This window comes from Orcinus orca, chromosome 7 (assembly GCF_937001465.1).
Source record: "Orcinus orca chromosome 7, mOrcOrc1.1, whole genome shotgun sequence".
In the NCBI taxonomy this organism is placed as follows: Eukaryota; Metazoa; Chordata; class Mammalia; order Artiodactyla; family Delphinidae; genus Orcinus; species Orcinus orca.
The window spans coordinates 58,149,897-58,168,297 of NC_064565.1; the positions used below are offsets into that span (position 1 = coordinate 58,149,897).

Below are 18,401 nucleotides of genomic sequence, written 5' to 3' on the forward strand. Positions count from 1 at the left end.
AAATCCTATCATCTAACACTGCTGCAACATTTTACAAAGGACTTTTAAAATACGTTATCCCATTAAATTCTCTCAATTAACCTGCCAGGTAGATGCTATCATTTGCATTTTACAGAGAAAAGCTAGGTTCAAAAAGGTTAAAAAAAACTACTCTAGTACTAATGAAGCTGAGACAACCACCCAGTTCTTTCAACTTGAACATCCTCATTACATTAACAAACCAACACTAAAAGTATGCCTCAGAATCCTATGGCTAGGCCAAAGAAAAAACGATGAGACAATATTGACTACTTTGTGGCAATCTGTACAGTATCCCGACCCAAGCCGACTTGGATCACACACATACACAAAAAACTCTGCACAAAGCAGAGTCTCCTGCCTATTCACATCTGAAAGTGGAAAGAACCCACTGGTTACAATACCAAGGTGTCAAGTCCCCAGCTAAGTGACCTTGGGGAAGTGACTTAACCAAAGGAGGGGCCTTGGGACTATAAATGACAGATAGGTTACCCGCCGTGAACAGGTATTGTGCAGGATACACAACGACACCCTTGGCAAATGGCAGGCATCCTCCCCGCTTGGCACACAGTGGAGCTGAACGAATGAATTTGGTCTCCCGGTCCTGGCTGGGAGAGGGATCAGCCCTGCCTAGTCCTCCGCGCTCCGGGAAATCCAATACCCGGATGAAAGCCTCCGTTTCTCAGCCGAACCCAGGGTCCCGGCCCGAGAATGTGCTCTGATTAAAAAGAAAACCTATCGCCGCCAGCCGGCCGGGACCTGCGGGCAAGTTTTTCCTTCAACGCCAGAGAACTTTTCTGAAGGATCGCGGTTAAGCCTGGTTACGAGGGCTCAGAACTCCAGCCTATTCCACGTCTCCCAGCAAGGGACGCAACAGGCTCGGTTGTGTCGCTCACGCCTCCCTCATATTCCAGAGTTTTTAGCCTTTCCTCGAAAGACATCACCTTACCTCTCGTGGTGTCCGTCCCCAAACCATGAAAAGAGGCCAAGCGCACACAGCGTGCACTACCAGAGGCACGCACTACACGCCCAAGGGCACGTCGCGGCGAGGTCGGCGGAATAGACGTCGCTTACGCATTTGGTAGGAATTCTGGGTATTGTAGTTCCTCATTGAGACACTCGGGCCACACATCTTGAAGTTATAGGTCCTTAGGGCACGTGTTTCTCAACTATATGAGGTTTTCTCCCAGTCCGTGAAGACTGATATTTTTATAATATACAGTAGAAATGAATACTGAGAAAAGTGAAATTTGAAAACTTAAACATGGAAAAGACACGTCCAGATTTTTATTTATGTTCAACGTGTATGGAATAACTATCGAATGCTATAAAAGCATCAAATTTCTCTCAGTTTCTGCACTTGCGTAGTGGTAGGCAGGTACCAGTTCCAGACCACAAAAAATTTAAGAGCTTTATTGAGAAATTATTTACACACCATACGATTCACCCATTTATGGTGTATAATTCAGTGGCTTTTCTTAATTCAGAGTTGTGGAACATCACCACAATCAATTTTAGAATATTTTTATAACTCCAAAAGGAAACTCTGTAACCATTTAGCAGTCACTCCCCCCACACCCCCAACACCCTAGGCAACCACTAATCGCAGAGCACTCTTGGAGTAGCACTGATTTGGATTGTTGGAAACTAGATCAACTGGTAATAAATATGAAAACTGAGGTCGATCTGAATGCACAGGACAGAAGGGGTTTCAGAACAAATGTGAGAAAAAGCATAGGGATGAGACTCAGCATGACCTGTGTCAATGCCCTTCAGTCAAAGACCACCAGGAATACACCTAAAGTTGGAATTACTGGTTGGCTGCAATGAAGCAGAACACACCCTAAGGGGTGTCAAATTAAGATGGTGTTAGAAAGAACTTACTATAGTATTTGGCCTTGTGTTAAGTGATTCAGGGGTTTAAGAGGGACTTTTCTATACATTAGCTGCTGTGAGAATTTCACTGAGTATTTTAATAAACTTTATCTAGAAGTCAGAAAGAACGAAGTGAGGTTGAAGCTGTAATTGGTAAAGAAGCAGCCCTCACTCATATTAGCTAAGATAAGTGGATGTTTGGTCATTTTTTGTGGTTTGGACAATATTCTTTTTTTTTAATAAATTTATTTACTTATTTATATTTGGCTGCGTTGGGTCTTTGCTGCTGCACACAGGCTTTCTCTAGTTGCAGCAAGTGGGGGCTACTCATTGCAGTGCGTGGGCTTCTCCTTGCAGTGGCTTCTCTTGTTGCGGAGCACAGGCTCTAGGCACGCAGGCTTCAGTAGTTGTGGCTCATGGGCTCTAGAGCGCAGGCTCAGTAGTTGTGGCACACGGGCTTAGCTGCTCCGTGGCATGTGGGATCTTCCCAGACCAGGGCTTGAACCCATGTCCCCTGCGTTGGCAGGCAGATTCTTAACCACTGCACCACCAGGGAAGTCCCGGTTTGGACAATATTCTTGTTTTTGTCTGAGTTCAGGTATAATTACGGAATGGTCTTGTTTTGGTCTTGACCCATCAGTCAGAGAGTAACCTTGTTTCATGTTGGCATTCTGTGCAATTGTTATGTTCAACAGAATACCAAGGCTGAGCTATGAGTGCCAGATCAGCTCCTGGCAACAGTAAGGCCTAAATGATAGTGACAGGACAGTTTCTTCACTTGTTAGGGGCTGTTTGTCTCCTTCTCACCTGTTTGTGGAATTATTAGGAGATGAGTCTAAGGAACAAACAGATGCCAACAGCTTGCCTTCCTCTAGAAACACTGTCCATGTGAGAAAAGAAAATCCTTTTTGTTTAGTCACTGTTAGGGACTTTTTCCTTTACTTGAAGCCTACAGCATTCATAAAATACATATTTATATACAAATCACACCTGAGAACAAAACTAGGGTAATAATTTAAATCCACAGCTATAAAATTTCATTTTAGCTAATGATTTAAGTCATGAAGAAGTATCTTTTACAAGGGCTGACAAGTGGTTAACAAAGGGTGGCTCTAACTTTCCTCTTAGTAAATGTCAATGCCCTTCAGCCAAAACCCACCAGGAACCTGCAGTTGATGGACTTCTTGTTACAGCTCAGGAAAATGAACACTGTAGGAAACCATTTGGCAGCTCAATAAAAGAGTGTTAGAAAGAACCTCTTACAGGATTTGGGCTTTGGTGGGTAATTTCGGGGAGGGCCTAAGGAAGATGAGGTTTGCCCTATCTTGGGTGCTGTCAGGAAACAGGGCAATTCTGTGATTGGGTACCTTAATAAATTTTAACTATAGAGAAGGCTGACCGAAGTGGGGATAAAGCTGAAATTGGTAAAGAAGTAGCATTCATTCATTTAGCAAAAGGGGAATCTTTGGTATTTTGTGTTGCATAGTGAATTTGTCTGATCTTGATGTTCTATGAGATTCCTTATTCCCACAGGAGGCCAACATGCTTTAAATTGTGCCAGATTAGTTTGAAATAACATTGATGCTTAGCTATGAACATCAGATCAGTTTCCAAACATCAGGAACTGTTTTTCTTTTTTATCACAAGTTAATGAATGCTTTTTCTCCTGGAGTAATTCTGCCAGTAAAAAAATGTGTTTGTTGGATATAACACCAAAATTATTGGCACCAAGAGAACAAAATAGGTTAACTGGACTTCATCAAACTAAAAAAACTTGTATGCATCAAAGGACACTATCAACAGAGTGAAAAGGCAACCCACAGAATGGGAGAAAATATTGCAATTGATGTATCTGCAGGGATTAATATTTAGAATATGTAAAGAACTCCTACAACCCAATGACAAAAAGATTTCTTTAATGGGCAAAGGACTTCAATAGACCTTACTCCATGGCCACAGGCACGTGAAAAAATGTTCAAGGGGCTTCCCTGGTGGTGCAGTGGTTGAGAGTCCGCCTGCCGATGCAGCAGACACGGGTTCGTGCCCCGGTCCAGGAAGATCCCACATGCCGCGGAGCGGCTAGGCCCGTTAACCATCGCCGCTGAGCCTGTGTGTCCAGAGCCTGTGCTCCGCAACCAGAGAAGCCACAACAGTGAGAGGCCCAAAGTGTATGTATTATGTGACCCAATAATCTCACCTCTGGCTATCTTTCCTACAGATTTATAAACCTCAATATATAAGGATATACATAAAAGGATGTTTATTACAATATTGTTTATATTAACCAAAACTTGAAACAACTGAAATGTCCAATAGGAGAATGACTAGATAAATTATAGTATGCCCATACTATGGAATGCTGTATAGCTATCAAAGATGTTCATGATTTTTTTTTTTTTTTTTTTTTTTTTTGCGGTACGCGGGCCTCTCACTGCTGTGGCCTCTCCCATTGCAGAGCACAGGCTCCGGACGCGCAGGATCCGGGGCCATGGCCCACGGGCCTAGCCGTTCCGCAGCATGTGGGATCCTTCCGGACTGGGGCACAAACCCGTGTCCCCTGCATCAGCAGGCAGACTCTCAACCACTGCGCCACCAGGGAAGCCCCTATACTTTTATTCAAATGAAAGCATAATATGTAATATGTGTGATGTGATCTCATTTTTGTCAAAGGGAGGGAGGAAGGATACTAAATAAGGATTTTTTAATGTTACAATAGGAATAGAGAAGAGTATCATTGGATACCTCAAGGAAATGTAATTGGAAAGGGTTAGGGGCAATTATTAAATTTTAAACCTCTATAGAATGTTCAAATTTATACACTTGTTTATATTACTGTGAAATATATGTGACAATAGACATGCACTTTTAAAAAGTTAAACATAATATTGGCAATATAATAGAAAATTAGAACAATAATTTATTTATCTATGGGTAGAAGCAAAAATTTTCATTGTTCTAAAGTAAATGTAGGTTAATTGTAGTAGTCCAGCCCATCTACTTCCCCTCTTTTGGTATCAGACTCCATACTTCACACTACAAAGACTGAAATGACCCAGGCTAGACCAAATCTAGTACTGCTTCAGGACCTTGGCCTATTAGATGGGTAATGATGTCTGCTGTAATGAATAAAGCCAAATATCAATGGCTTAATCTACAGAATTTGATTTCTCAATCACATCACATTACAACCAGTGGGTATCCCTGGTCAGTGGAGGACTTTTCTCCACACAGAGATTCAGGAAACTAGGCTTCTTCAATAATCTCCCAAGCCTTTAAAATACTCTGGATCCAGCTGATGGAAACAGGAAGAGATGACATGGAAAAGCACAGCACTTCATAAATATCTTGGTCTGGATGTAATACACATCATTTTCATGCACTTTCCACTGATGAGAAGTATTTGCATATGCTTACTCAGATGCAAGAAAACGTAGTTCTTAGCAGGACAGACATTTCCCCGTGACACCCCTTACTTTGTAAGGGGAGGCACAAACATTTCCCAGTGACATCCCTCACTTTGTAAGAGGAGGCACAAACATTTCCCAGTGACACCTCTCACTTTGTAAGGGAAGGCACAAATTTTGGGGCTGTCACTGCAATGCTAATCGAAGACTTTTCTGGCATTTTATAATTGGAGCTGGCAGAGACTCCGTTTATCAAGATGTGACATAGCCTCTTGAAGGAGTCAGTCAAGAGAATGAAGCCAAAAAACAGGTAAGTAGAATTAGACAAGAGAGAAGTTCTGTGACATTCCATCTATTTTTTCTTCTCTGTATTGGTTATACACTGCTGTATAAAATACATGCCCAAACTTAATGAATTAAAATAATATTTATTATCCCACAGCTTCTGTGGATCAGAAATTCAGAAGTAGCTTAGCAAAACAGTTCTGGCTCACAATTTCTAATGTAATTGAACTCAGATGTCAACAAGGACTGGAGTTATTTGAAGGCTTGACTGAGGCCAGAGGATTGCTTTTAAATGGCTCACTCACATGGCTGTTGGCAGGAGGCCTCAATTCCTCTATGGCTTTTTCCAGGAAGCCTGTTTCTTGCCACACGTGCCTCTCCATAGTCTGCTTGAGTGTCTTAAAGACATGGCAGCTGATTTCCCCTAGAGTGACTGATCCAAGAGACACAGCAAGGAGGAAATCAAAATGCTTTTATGACATAGTCTCCAAAAATCACAAACTATCACTTTGCCTTAGTCGTTGGAAGAAAGTCACATTAAGGAACTTACGGACATGTTTTTAAAGCCACCACAGTGTCCAACAGTTTTGTTTCACGAAGCAATACATTCCCAATTTTACCTAAACTACTTCAAGCTGGGCATCTCTTATTTGCAAACGAGAGTTCTCACTAATATTGGAATCAAACGGCACATACAGGGCTTCCCTGGTGGTGCAGTGGTTGAGAGTCCACCTGCCGATGCAGGGGACACGGGTTCGTGTCCGGGTCCGGGAAGATCCCACATGCCGCGGAGCGGCTGGGCCTGTGAGCCATGGCCGCTGAGCCTGCGCGTCCGGAGCCTGTGCTCCGCAATGGGAGAGGCCACAACAGTGAGAGGCCCGTGTACCACCAAAAAAAAAAAAAAAAAAAAAAGGCACATACAACAAAAATATTGTACAACCACTTCAGAAAACTCATTGGCAGTATCTACCAAAGCTGATTCTATCCACACCCTAAGATCCAACAATTCCATTCCTAGGTATATTTCCAACGTACGTGCAAAATATATGTGCTCCAATATACCAGATTCAAGAATTTCATAAAAACTTTATTCATAATATCTAAAACTCAAAAACAACACAAATATCCATCTAAAGTAGAATGGATAAATTATTCAATACCCATTGAGATGGTCAATTTTATGTGTCAACTTGACTGGGCCAAGGGCTACCCAGATTAAACATTATTTTTAGGTGTGTCTGTGAGGGTGTTTCTGGATGAGATTAGCATTTGAACTGGTGGACTCAGTAAAGTAGACTGCCCTCCCCAATGTGGGTGGGCATTATCCAGTCCATGGAGGGCCTTAATAGAACAAGAAGGCACAGGAAGGAGGAATTCACCCCTTCTGCTTCCTGCCTGGCTGCTTAAGCTGGGATATTGGTCTTCCGCCCTTGGACTGAGATTTTCACCATCAGCTCCCCTGGATCTGGAACTTGGACTGGAATTATACCACCGGCTTTCCAGGGTCTCTAGCTTGCAGACAGCAGATTGTGAGACTTTTCAGCCCTCATAATCACGTGAGCCAATTCTTCATAATAATTCTCTTCCTATTTATATCCTATTCCTTCTGTTTCTTCGGAGAACCCCAACTAATACACACATATAATGGAGTACTATACGGACATTAGAAATAACAAACTATTGTTGCACGCAGCAATATTGATAATCTCACAAACACAACGTTGAGCAAAAAAGCCAGCCACAAATGAATATATATGCATAATTCCATTTATATAAGTTTCTAAAACAGACAAAACTAATATATGCTGATGGAGCTCCAAATAGAAATTATCTTTGATAGGGGTGGGGTGATAGCATTATGGGGTGGGGGTATGAGGGGCGCTTCCGGGATGCTGATATTGCTCTATGTCTTAATCTAGTGGAGGTTACACCTGTATGTTCACTTTGTAAAAATGTATGAAGCTATACTTACGGTTTATGAATATATGTTAAACTTTAATTTTAAAATCCTACCCTTAAAAAAGGCATACAAAGTAAGTTAAGGTCTAACTGAAGTCACCCCTTGAAACCCCGTTTTGATGATTATAAAATTTTTTTCTTTAAATCTGTTAATAAAAGTGATTCTAACAGTTCACCTACAAGTGCTAGAGTCTAAATGTATTTCAAAATGCTAGCAACATCACAGCAAATCTTGTGTGCTCATAGTACGAAATGGTCACATAAACTAATTATGCAAATAACTATCTTTTTTTAAAAATAAATTTATTTTATTTTTGGCCGTGTTGGGTCTTCGTTGCTGAGCACAGGCTTTCTCTAGTTGCGGCGAGCGGAGACTACTCTTCATTGTGGTACACAGGCTTCTCATTGCAGTGGTTTCTCTCGTTGTGGAGCATGGGCTCTAGGTGCATGGGCTTCAGTAGTTGTGGCACACGGGCTCAGTAGTTGTGGCTCACAGGCTCCAGAGCACAGGCTCAGTAGTTGTGGCATATGTCAATATTACATTTCTCAGTACCCTGTAATTGGGTTTGGCCCTGCGATTAAGTTTTTGTTGATGGAATTAGAGGCAAAGTGGCATGTATTACTTCCTTGTTTAGGCCTTAAGACATAACCTCTTTCCTTCCTGCTGCCTGAAACCGGCAATACACTCTAATCATGCAATGTCAAGGCCCTGGAGCATATTGGAATTATATATAAGGAACTCAAGGTCCTGACTGACTATATGGAGTAAAGCTGCCCTCTGATCTGGCCCTCTCACCTCAGATCTATTATGTAAGAGAGAAATAAATCCTTTGTTCTTTAAGCCACCATATTAATGTAGATAATAATACTTCCTGTTACTTGCAACATCTTCCTTCTTGGAACAATAAATCCATGTCAAATCTATTTGGGAAAGTTTTGGGTTTCACAGACCAATGAAATTTCAACATGTTTGAGACCCAGCAAAGCATGCCAATTTTTCATTTGTCCAAGTAAGGACATCTAGAGAAAGAAAACTATCACATTCTATAACCATCTGAGAAAAGGTGATATGCTTAATTAAAATGAACAAAACAACTTATTTGGCTGTGCCACATGGCTTATGGGATTTTAGTTCCCCGACCAGGGATTGAACCTGGGGCCCCAGCAGTGAAAGTGCTGAGTCCTAACCATTGGACCAACAGGGAATTCCCCCCAAAACAACTCTTCTTAAGAAAAGAGCAGTGAAAACTTTGTCATAGTTCAGCACCAGCCACCAGTCCTTGAATGGACATTTGTAATGCTGCTTCAAAACTTCTTTCAAGAATCTTCTAAAATCTGACCATTTATAATGTATACTATATCTAAGTACTTATTAATATTTTACTGTTAAATAATTCTTCAGTCACTTCATATGAAAGTCTATCTCTCTAGGAAGATAGTATATCCTAGAACAAGATTAGTAATGTCACCTTTGTACACCTCAAAATGTTAACTATGGTATAATCTGTAATATATCCTCAAAGATGTCTCTGACTGAATGGGTGGGAAAGAGGGAGAATACACCAATGTCACAGCAATGCCACACATTACCTCTACTAGTAAGTAGAAATCTAAAAAATAAATCTGTATATCATAGCTAAATAAAAAAATATTCTGAAGGAAGCTGAACAAACAAAAGTCAAACAAACCAACGCTTAAAAAATCTATCTTAATAGAGTGCTCAGTATAAATCGGATTTTTAAAGGTATTGTAGAATTCCCCTCCTCACTGCAAAGTGTAAATTCATACAACCTCTGAACTGTTCAAAGAGGAGTATGCTGCTGCTCCCCTGCAATGAAGGCAATGGCTTAAAAGTGGCAGGGATTGTCCTCTCAGTTTTACATTTAATAAAATTGGTGAAGATGCTTAAGAGTACCACATGCCCGACTGCTGTTGATAATTACTAATTTACCTCAGGTAAATGAGTGAAAAATTTAAATGATTGTAACTTAACGTTCTTTTCATATAGTAGTAAAATCTAAGTCCTCTTAGCTGTTTCCTTTAAAACTCACTCACCCCATATCTCCACAATGATTGCCGCCAACTCCCCTGAATAGCAGGGGGAATTAATTCTAAAAATCTAGGGATTCTCAGCCTGTTAAAACAATTAAATAACAATATATGTCCCAAATAGTGGTCTCCCCTGGAGAACTGGATTTGCAGTCAAAGCCTTGCTCTGGTATTTAGGAACAGTGTGTCTGGGAGGGAGGCACTTATCTTCCCTGAGCCTCAATTTCTTTACCTGTGAAACAAGGATAATAATCTGTATCATGGGGCTGCTGTGAGAATATTTAAAAACGACAACAAAGAGCGTCAATGCCCTTTATAATTTCTTCCTTTTGTCAAATAGCACTTTGTTCATCTGTTTTTTAGAACTTGTGTCATAGCGTTAACTGGAAGCTGACCTGGAAGCTCCTTGAAGGTAGGGTCTCCTTCCCAGTAACCTGGCAGAGGATCAATAAATGTTTATTAAGTGAAGCACTTCATTTCACGAACGACATGGCGGTTACAAACGCTCTCAATCAACTCACACAGAAAGCATTAAGTTACCTATAAACCAGGCATTTAACAGACACCAAAATCCTAGAACTCCGGGGAGGGTGAGATGACGCGAGCGACGGATCACCCGAAGATGAGGTCCGCCGCGCCGTGACGTACTTCCGGCGCGACGCTTTCCCTCCACGCCGGGACTGGGGGGAGGGAGGCGGTCATTGGCCTTAGCGCCTTTTCTGGCGGCGGTAGATTTGAAGCGATTTAAAGGACTGGACCCCGGGAAGAGGAGAGTGTACTAGTGCAAGTAGGTGGCGCGGGGCCCGTGTTGTTTCGGTGGCGTCCTTTGCAGCAGTGCCGGGGTACGAGAGCGGGAAGGGCCCGAGGAGAGGGGCGGAGCCGACGCGATAGGCCCAGACCGACTTTACCGTCTTCCCCTCGAGGTATCGGGGCTGCCAGGTGCCAGAGGCGGCCCCCAAGGATCGTGACGCTAGCTTTGCAGCTCTTGCGGCCTTCTAACCGTGCCTCACGGGCCTGGGAAACGGCCTTCCCCCTGCCCGCCCCCGCCCTCTCCGCTCGGGCGCACACCTCCCTCCCTGACGCATTTTGCCGCACAAGCTGTAATATGGCGGCAGCGATGGTGGCCTGAACTCTAGGGAGCCGGGGTGATTTTGATGCTTCAAAATCGTAAGACTAAGCACGAATGCGGGGTAGGTGGGAGGACAGGTGGGGAAGTGGGACGCGTTACCTGCCGTCCTGTCAGATTAGGGTTGGAGAGTGGCAGGCGAGGAGCCAGGATCTCAGGGTTTAAGATTAGGCTAGGCTTTCCCCGTACTCCGACCTTTTCCTCTCACAGCCGGTTATCGTGCGTGGTGAAGTGACACAGGCCACTTAGTTCTCCTGAAACTCAAATCCAGGCTCTTCCCTTCTCATCCCAGAGCTGACTCCAAGTTCTCCCACGGTTCCGAGGAGCTGTGAGCAGTGCAGGCCTTTTTGGAGGAGATAGTTACTGTTTTGGAGGAGGGTGATGGCTTCGGAGCTCCATATGCCTTGGGGGAAGTGTGCGAATTTGCTTCGTCTTTAGTCTTTTAAGGTGTTGAATCGAGGTCTGCGGGAATGGAAAACTCAGTCGTTTTGGAAATGTTACAAAAGCACCATTTTGTGCATTGATTTTAATTTCTTCCCACAACAGTACTTTATGCAGGACCAAGTTTTTGCAATGGTGATCAGAAATACAACGAAGGAACAATTAAGTGTTTTGGAAATTAGGGGGTACGTTAATTTTCAGTAGCTTAAAACCAGATAGAAAAGTATGTGAGTGAGTCTTTGGATTACCGTTTGGCAAAGAATGGCCAGTAATTTCCCGGTTTGTATAGACGATGGAGAGGGGGTGCGTAAACATTTTCTGAAATCGAGGTATAAAATCCAGAAAAGGCACAGATATCTAGAATGGCTGTTTCTCTCATTCATATTTTTTATGCATCTGAAAATTTACCCATTTTATCTTCCGCTCCTCCTTTTTTTAGTTTAACCATTTGAGATGGGATTATTTCTATGAGAAATTACATACTTCGGTTTTAAACAGAGCTCATTTTACATTAACGTTTTCTAATTTATGATTCAGGATTGTTGGTGTCCTGAGATCCTAATGGGTCTTGTCTTGTAGTAGGATTCTGTGCTTTTTTCGTTTTGTTTTTTAACTTTGTTTACCTTTCTAAGGTTTTTGTCTTTGCAGACTCTTGTCTTCCCCTGTTGTCGGGGGTGTACAAGTATACAAACTTCCTAGGTCAGAAACTTTGAATTTGTTTCTGGCCCAGCCATCTTTCTGAACCTCAGTTTTATTTCATCTATAAAATGATATTTGATTTCAGACTGTCGTCAGCTGTGGGCTTCAAACATAAATATTCAAGGTTGCTAAAATTCTGTGTAAAAGAACTCCACAGTTCTCGAATGAGTGAAGTGAAGAGCATACATTACATTTATTGTGACTTGTTAAAGGCCTTTGATTTTTCGTGCTTGTTATTGTGGTCTTGCAGTATCGGTGGCCTCTAAGTAAAGTCTTTGTCCTTTTGATATTTTGCATATTTTAAATTAGATTTCCTATCAGGCAGCATCCATTCTCTATGCAAAGGGAAATTGGTAGCCTTCATAGTAGGATGAACTAGTTCTATTAGTTATCAGGACACCATCTACAATTAATTCTTCAAATGTTGCTCTTTTAAGAAATACATGTTGATGTTTTCCCTTGTTTTTTTTTTTTTGCGGTACGCGGGCCTCTCACTGTTGTGGCCTCTCCCGTTGCGGAGCACAGGCTCCGGACGCGCAGGCTCAGCGGCCATGGCTCACGGGCCCAGCCGCTCCGCGGCATGGGGGATCTTCCCGGACCGGGGCACGAACCTGTGTCCCTGCATCGGCAGGCGGACTCTCAACCACTGCGCCACCAGGGAAGCCCTCCCTTGTTTTATTTGTAGGATATTTCAACAGAATTATAATGTATTTATTTTCTGTATCCTGATGTACTAAGGTGTCTTACTTGTTCTATGTAGTTGGAATCCATAGATAATTAATTCAAGTGATTTGAAGAGTTTGTTGCAAATCTCACTGCTACGTAGTGGTATTCTTTTTTTTTCTTTAATATTAGCACCAAGTTTCAGTTTTCATTTGATTAAGTGTCAATAGTTTTGACCTGGTTTAATGCATATATGGTCTCCATAAGAACTCAGTATATTTTTATTTCCGTAAGGCAAATCTTGCATCTTGAAATTTACTACAGGCAGTATTATAAATACTCAGAGAAAACTGCTGTAACTGGGACTGTGTACTTTTAGTGCCAGACAGGAAATCTTTTGCACTTTGTTTTAGTTTGAGTAGTGGCTTAAAATGATTACCAACTTGTTCTTGAAATTTAAATACATCATACTTATAAGTATAGATATCAATTTTTGGTATTAAAATGGTTATTTTTAAAACATGAATGATTCCTTAACTTACTGATTTTTAACTTGCATGAAGCCTGGTGGTTTATATATTAAGCTACTGTTAATTGTGCATAAAGTTTAGCTTAAGGTTTATTCATAATTAAATCATTGCATTGTGGTCATATGGCGAAAAGTAAAATTATGTAAGCCATTATCTGGAATATTTGTGAATAAGCTAGTTTCTACAGTGAAGCTGTAGTCTTAACCAGAAAACTCTTGCTTTTTTTTCCGCTTGTGACTTTGAGCCAGTCACTTCAGCTCTCTAATCCTCTTGTTGTCGGTGTATAAAATCAGAAGATTGGACCAGATTATCTATTTCCTTCAAACTTCAAAAGTGTGTAATTTTTTATTTAGGAGTTACTGGATTGAATAACATTGCTAGTATGGTGTGATTCTATCTCTGAAGACAGTGGGATAAATTTATCATTATAAGAGTTTAGATAATTGCAGGTAAAATATTAATATTAGGAGAGATTTCCCAGTTAGTATATGCTTTTTAGTTTGATACTAACATAGTTGTACTATGTTTTTATGTCTCTCGGATTGTATGTGCAAAAAGTTATTTAACACCGAACTTGGCAACATTACAGCTTTTCTCTTTAAGTTTTCTGAAGGATTTAAGAATTTAGTAAGTGCCTATACACTGTTAATTATGTTTTTACCAGGGCCGAGGTTTGTGACTGTCAGAGACACTAAGGGAAGGGGAACTGTGCAGAAGATCATAGTTGCCTTTTTCTGACACCTCAGAACGTTAACTTGTTTGTACTTAATTCGCTAGCAATCTGGCATTCGTAAACGTATTTATATGTTTTTTAAGCAATCCTTTTTTTTTTTTTTTGCTGTACGTGGGCCTCTCACTGTTGTGGCCTCTCCCGTTGCGGAGCACAGGCTCCGGACGCGCAGGCTCAGCGGCCATGGCTCACGGGCCCAGCCGCTCCGCGGCATGTGGGATCTTCCAGGACCGGGTCACGAACCCGTGTCCCCTGCATCGGCCGGTGGACTCCCAACCACTGCACCACCAGGGAGGCCCTAAGCAATCCATTTTTATTTCTCATTTGATCTCTGTGAATTACATTAAGGTAGGGTAAAGAATGAATGTAAAATGTGAATGTTAGATTGCCATCTTTGAAAGTAATCTTCAATATCTGCTATAGTTTTAGTTAAACTTAATATGATTGCACTTAGAGGTGGAAGACTTATATGAAAATTGTTACCTTTTTATTAAACTTAAGCAAATGAGAACTTCCCATCTTTGTTTCTTGGTTTTGAACTGAAGATGTTCTCTCTTATAGTGGATTCTGTTTAAAGAAAAAGAGAAGAAAATAGACACTTAATAGAATGCAGCCCTAGAAGGCAGATCTAGAAAACAGGCTCTATTTCAACTGTGGAATAGGCCGAGAAGATTTACTAACTACAGATACGTATTAGCGATACCCCAGGTGAGAAGCAGTACATATGGGAGAAAAGGTACTGAGTAAGAGTCAGCTTCTGCTCATGCCTTAACTCGCATTCTCTTTGGTAATGTAGTCCTGGGCCAGACATTATGCTTGGTGTTGAAGATATAAAGGATCTGAGTTCAAGGAGTTTACAGACAAGTTTATGATAATGAAAATAAAATTGAACAAATGAGAATCATTTGAACTTTAGAGAGTTGGGGTGAAATTCCCAGAGTGTACTTTGGCTATGTTAAATTTTTAAGGACACTTAGGAATTAGCCAAGGGAATCAGAAATGTCAAAGACCCGCTTGTCATCTTAATAGTTAAAAGTATTTACTGTCTCCTTTTTCAAGACCAAATGCTATGCTGACTCCCTCATACTGTGTGAAACTTCCAGGTAATTCTTTGAATGTAATAAAGTCACTGCATTATTTATTGCCTAATTACAAATACCATGTTCTTTACTATATATTTTAATAATTAGTTGCCTGTGTCCTTCTCCTGCCCCCCCAATCCTTCATGTTACTTTAGGGTGAATATGGAAATTATTTTATGTATGAAACTACAAGATTAAACTTTTTACTTACGAATTTGTTACATCTCTCTGATATTTTTATGAAATACATTTGTTGCAGAAGTTTATACATCCTGGCATTTAATATTTTGAAATTTTGTTACATTATATATTGTTGACACACAAAAATGACTGATAGTGTTGATAAACATTTAAAACAACATATTGTAATTCTATCTGGTTAGAAGAAAGTGGAAGAATGTATATAAAAGTGTTAAAAGTCAGTATTTCATGCATTTTTGTGTACTCTTTTTTCAGTGAGCTTATTAACTTTGCTGATTATCTTTAAAAGTATTTTCATTATAAATAAAGTAGATGATATTAAGTATGAAATACTTAGAGAGTCAGGCAGGTGAGGTGAATGCAAGAGGTCAAGTAGATGATAAATGGTAACGGCTAACATGCAATAGTGGAAACTAGGTCGAACTGGAACATACATACCTCATCTAAAGGGGCACACTATGCTAATTGCTGTACAGGAGTGGGGCATGTTGCTACATATGGTGATTTTTTTTTAAAGAAAAATTTATATCTGCATTTTATAAAACAGCTGCAACTCATTTAGATTAAACAACTTTGCAGTGAACAGTTCGCCTGCAGACTACTGCTCTGAAAGCTGTCTTTATGTACTATCCTTAGGAAATTCATGACTTACTTTATTGAAAATTGCATAGACTTGAAAATTGCATAGGCTTGACTTTTTTCCCTGAATTGTATTTTTGATCTCTCAGTATTTTCTCTTTACTCTTTCTTGAAAAAAAAAAAGGAAAGAAAAATTGACCAGATATTTGTCTTGTGTTTGATTTTAGATATTGTAATACCAGGAAATAATAAAGAGGAAATACTGTGTCCTGCTTCTGATTAGATAAAATTTGATTTCAGTAATGTTAGAGACATAGCATTGAGCCATCTTTTGTGTCACCATTGTTCTTCATTAGCTACTAATATTAGAACATTTACATACTCAAGATATTTGTACAGTGCTTTTAATAATAATATGGTGTCTTTCATCTTTCTTAAACTTAAGGCATATTTGATTTGTTATTTCAAGCAACCATTTAAATCTATTTCTATGAAAAGTACAGTATCCCCACATGGTATAACATAAATATATATTATAACCACACACAGACATGTATATTATAATCTTAGAAAATTATATGTACATTTTCTATTCTATTATGAATTTTTTATTATTAGCAGCAGTTATGTTTGTTAAAGAAAGTAGAAAGAAGTACAGTGAGGCAAAAACACTCTCCAGTCTTAAAACCGTAGTGATTATTTCCTTTCAATCTTCCTTTTTTTTTTTTTTTTTTTGGCTGCGTTGGATCTTCCTTGCTGTGCACGGGCTTTTCTCTAGTTGCAGCGAGTGGGGGCTACCCTTTGATGTGCTGCGCAGGCTTCTCATTGTGGTGGCTTCTCTTGTTGCGGAGCACAGGCTCTGGGTGCGCGGGCTTCAGTAGTTGTGGCTCATGGCCTCTAGAGCTTAGGCTCAGTAGTTGTGGTTCACGGGCTTAGTTGTTCCACAGCATGTGGGATCTTCCCGGACCAGAGCTCGAACCCATGTCCCCTGAATTGGCAGGCGGATTCTGAACCACTGTGCCGCCAGGGAAGTCCTCCTTTCAATTTTTTTTTTTCTTTTTGTAAATCTTTGAATTTCAGGGTTAGGAGTAGTTTATAATTATTATTATAATAATATTGCATATACTGTTTTATATCTTGATTATTTTTAACAAATTATGAGCATTTTCCAAATTATTAATCTTTGTAAGCATTGCTTCCATAACTATGATATTTTGTTCAACTAGAGACCATAATGTAACCATTTGTCATAATATTGAATAGATTACTTGTGATAGTATATTACTGAAAGGAGCACTAAGATGGCCAACTTTATACATGAAGGCTTTCTAAATTTAAGATAGTTCCTTACAGTAGATTCCTAGCAATTGGATTTTTTAAGGTATAAACCAGTTTAAGGTATAAAAACTTAAGAGGTTTACATATGTTTCCAGAGGAGTTGCTTACTGTATTGGGAATTATTCTTTTAAAATATCTTTGCTATTTTAATAGGCAGAAAATTATCTCATTAGTATTTCTTTTAAAATACTTTTCCTGCTTATAAAATTAGTACCTGTTTGTTGAAGAAAATTTGGAAAACAGAAATACATAAATATTACCCTTAAATTCATGGCTCAGGTATTATCAATGTTAATATTTTGGTGTAAATCCTTTTTTTTTAAGATGTAATTGACATATAACTTTATATTTGTTTCAGATGTACAGCATGCTCACTTATTAAATGTATACATTGCAAAATGATCACAGTAAGTCTAGTTAACATTCATCACCTCACATACTTACAAAATTTTTTTTCTTGTGATGAGAAGATTGTCTATTTAGCAACTTTCAAATATGCAGCACGATATTACTAGCCATGCTGTACATTACATTCTCAGTACTTTATATGTTCAGGTTTTGGATTTTTTTTAAGATTCCATGTGTAAGTGAGATTGTACAGTATTTGTCTTTCTCTGTCTGACTTATTTCACTTAACATAATGCCCCCAAGGCCCATCCATGTTGTCACAAGTGGGAGGATATTTTTCTTTTTTGTGACTGAATAATACTCCCTCTGTGTATGTGTGTGTGTCACACATTTGGAGTTTGTTTTCAAGAACATAGTAAATAGGAAATCAACTATAACTGTAAACAATTCAATATGTTTTGGGCAGTGCTATCTATACTATACTCATTTTGTAAGAATAAAAATCTCTACCTGAGATATGTGGCTAAACAAATAACTTTAGAAGGTTTTTTTTGGAGGAAAATAAATAAATCACTAAACTTCCTCTTCTTCTACCCTCAAAAGTAGAGAATTTAAGAAGGCCTGTAAAAGTTATTTAGAAGACAAAAGATAATCAGGTACTAAGTAGTAATTTAATATTTCTCTTTAAGATAGGATAGTTTCCTCAGATTTATGGATTCAGTGTATTCTCAACTTCAAATGTGCATGAGTTGAAATTCTATACAAAAAAACTTAATGCAGCAAACTTGGCAAGATTTTAAAATTACTAAGTTTTGTTTTGTTTTATTGTTTTCAGGAAGTCTATGTCTGTAGTCTCCTGGAGGATTGAAAGGCATCTTTTTTGCTTTATTTCATGTGAAACAAATTTTTAGTATATATATTGTATCTTTTAGAAATAAAAAATGGAGGAAGTTGTGAGAAAATGGTATTTCCCCCCCATTCCATGCAATAAAGAATAAATACATAGAATTTGTATTTTTCAAATTGTTGGTAATTTGGGCAAAGTCTTCCATGCTTTTATTGTTGAGTATTCTG

General features: G+C 39.5%; 2 protein-coding genes across 4 annotated transcripts in view; one reads left to right on the forward strand and one right to left on the reverse strand.

Annotated features, from left to right (window-relative positions):
* The window catches only part of FASTKD1 (FAST kinase domains 1), a 33,796-nt gene extending 32,728 nt beyond the window's left edge, over positions 1 to 1,068 (reverse strand). The window contains exon 1 of the mRNA XM_033423516.2: positions 968 to 1,068. The gene's annotated coding sequence lies outside the window, so the exon portion shown is untranslated. The remainder of the gene's footprint in view (positions 1 to 967) is intronic.
* A 9,192-nt stretch (positions 1,069 to 10,260) lies between these two features.
* Positions 10,261 to 18,401, forward strand: part of PPIG (peptidylprolyl isomerase G) — a 42,820-nt gene continuing 34,679 nt past the window's right edge. The window contains exon 1 of one of the 3 annotated variants that reach the window (XM_004267277.3): positions 10,261 to 10,377. The gene's annotated coding sequence lies outside the window, so the exon portion shown is untranslated. Of the gene's footprint in view, positions 10,378 to 10,511; positions 10,758 to 18,401 lie in introns of those variants that run through there. The other 2 variants (XM_033423521.2, XM_012532153.3) reach the window with 2 other exon arrangements.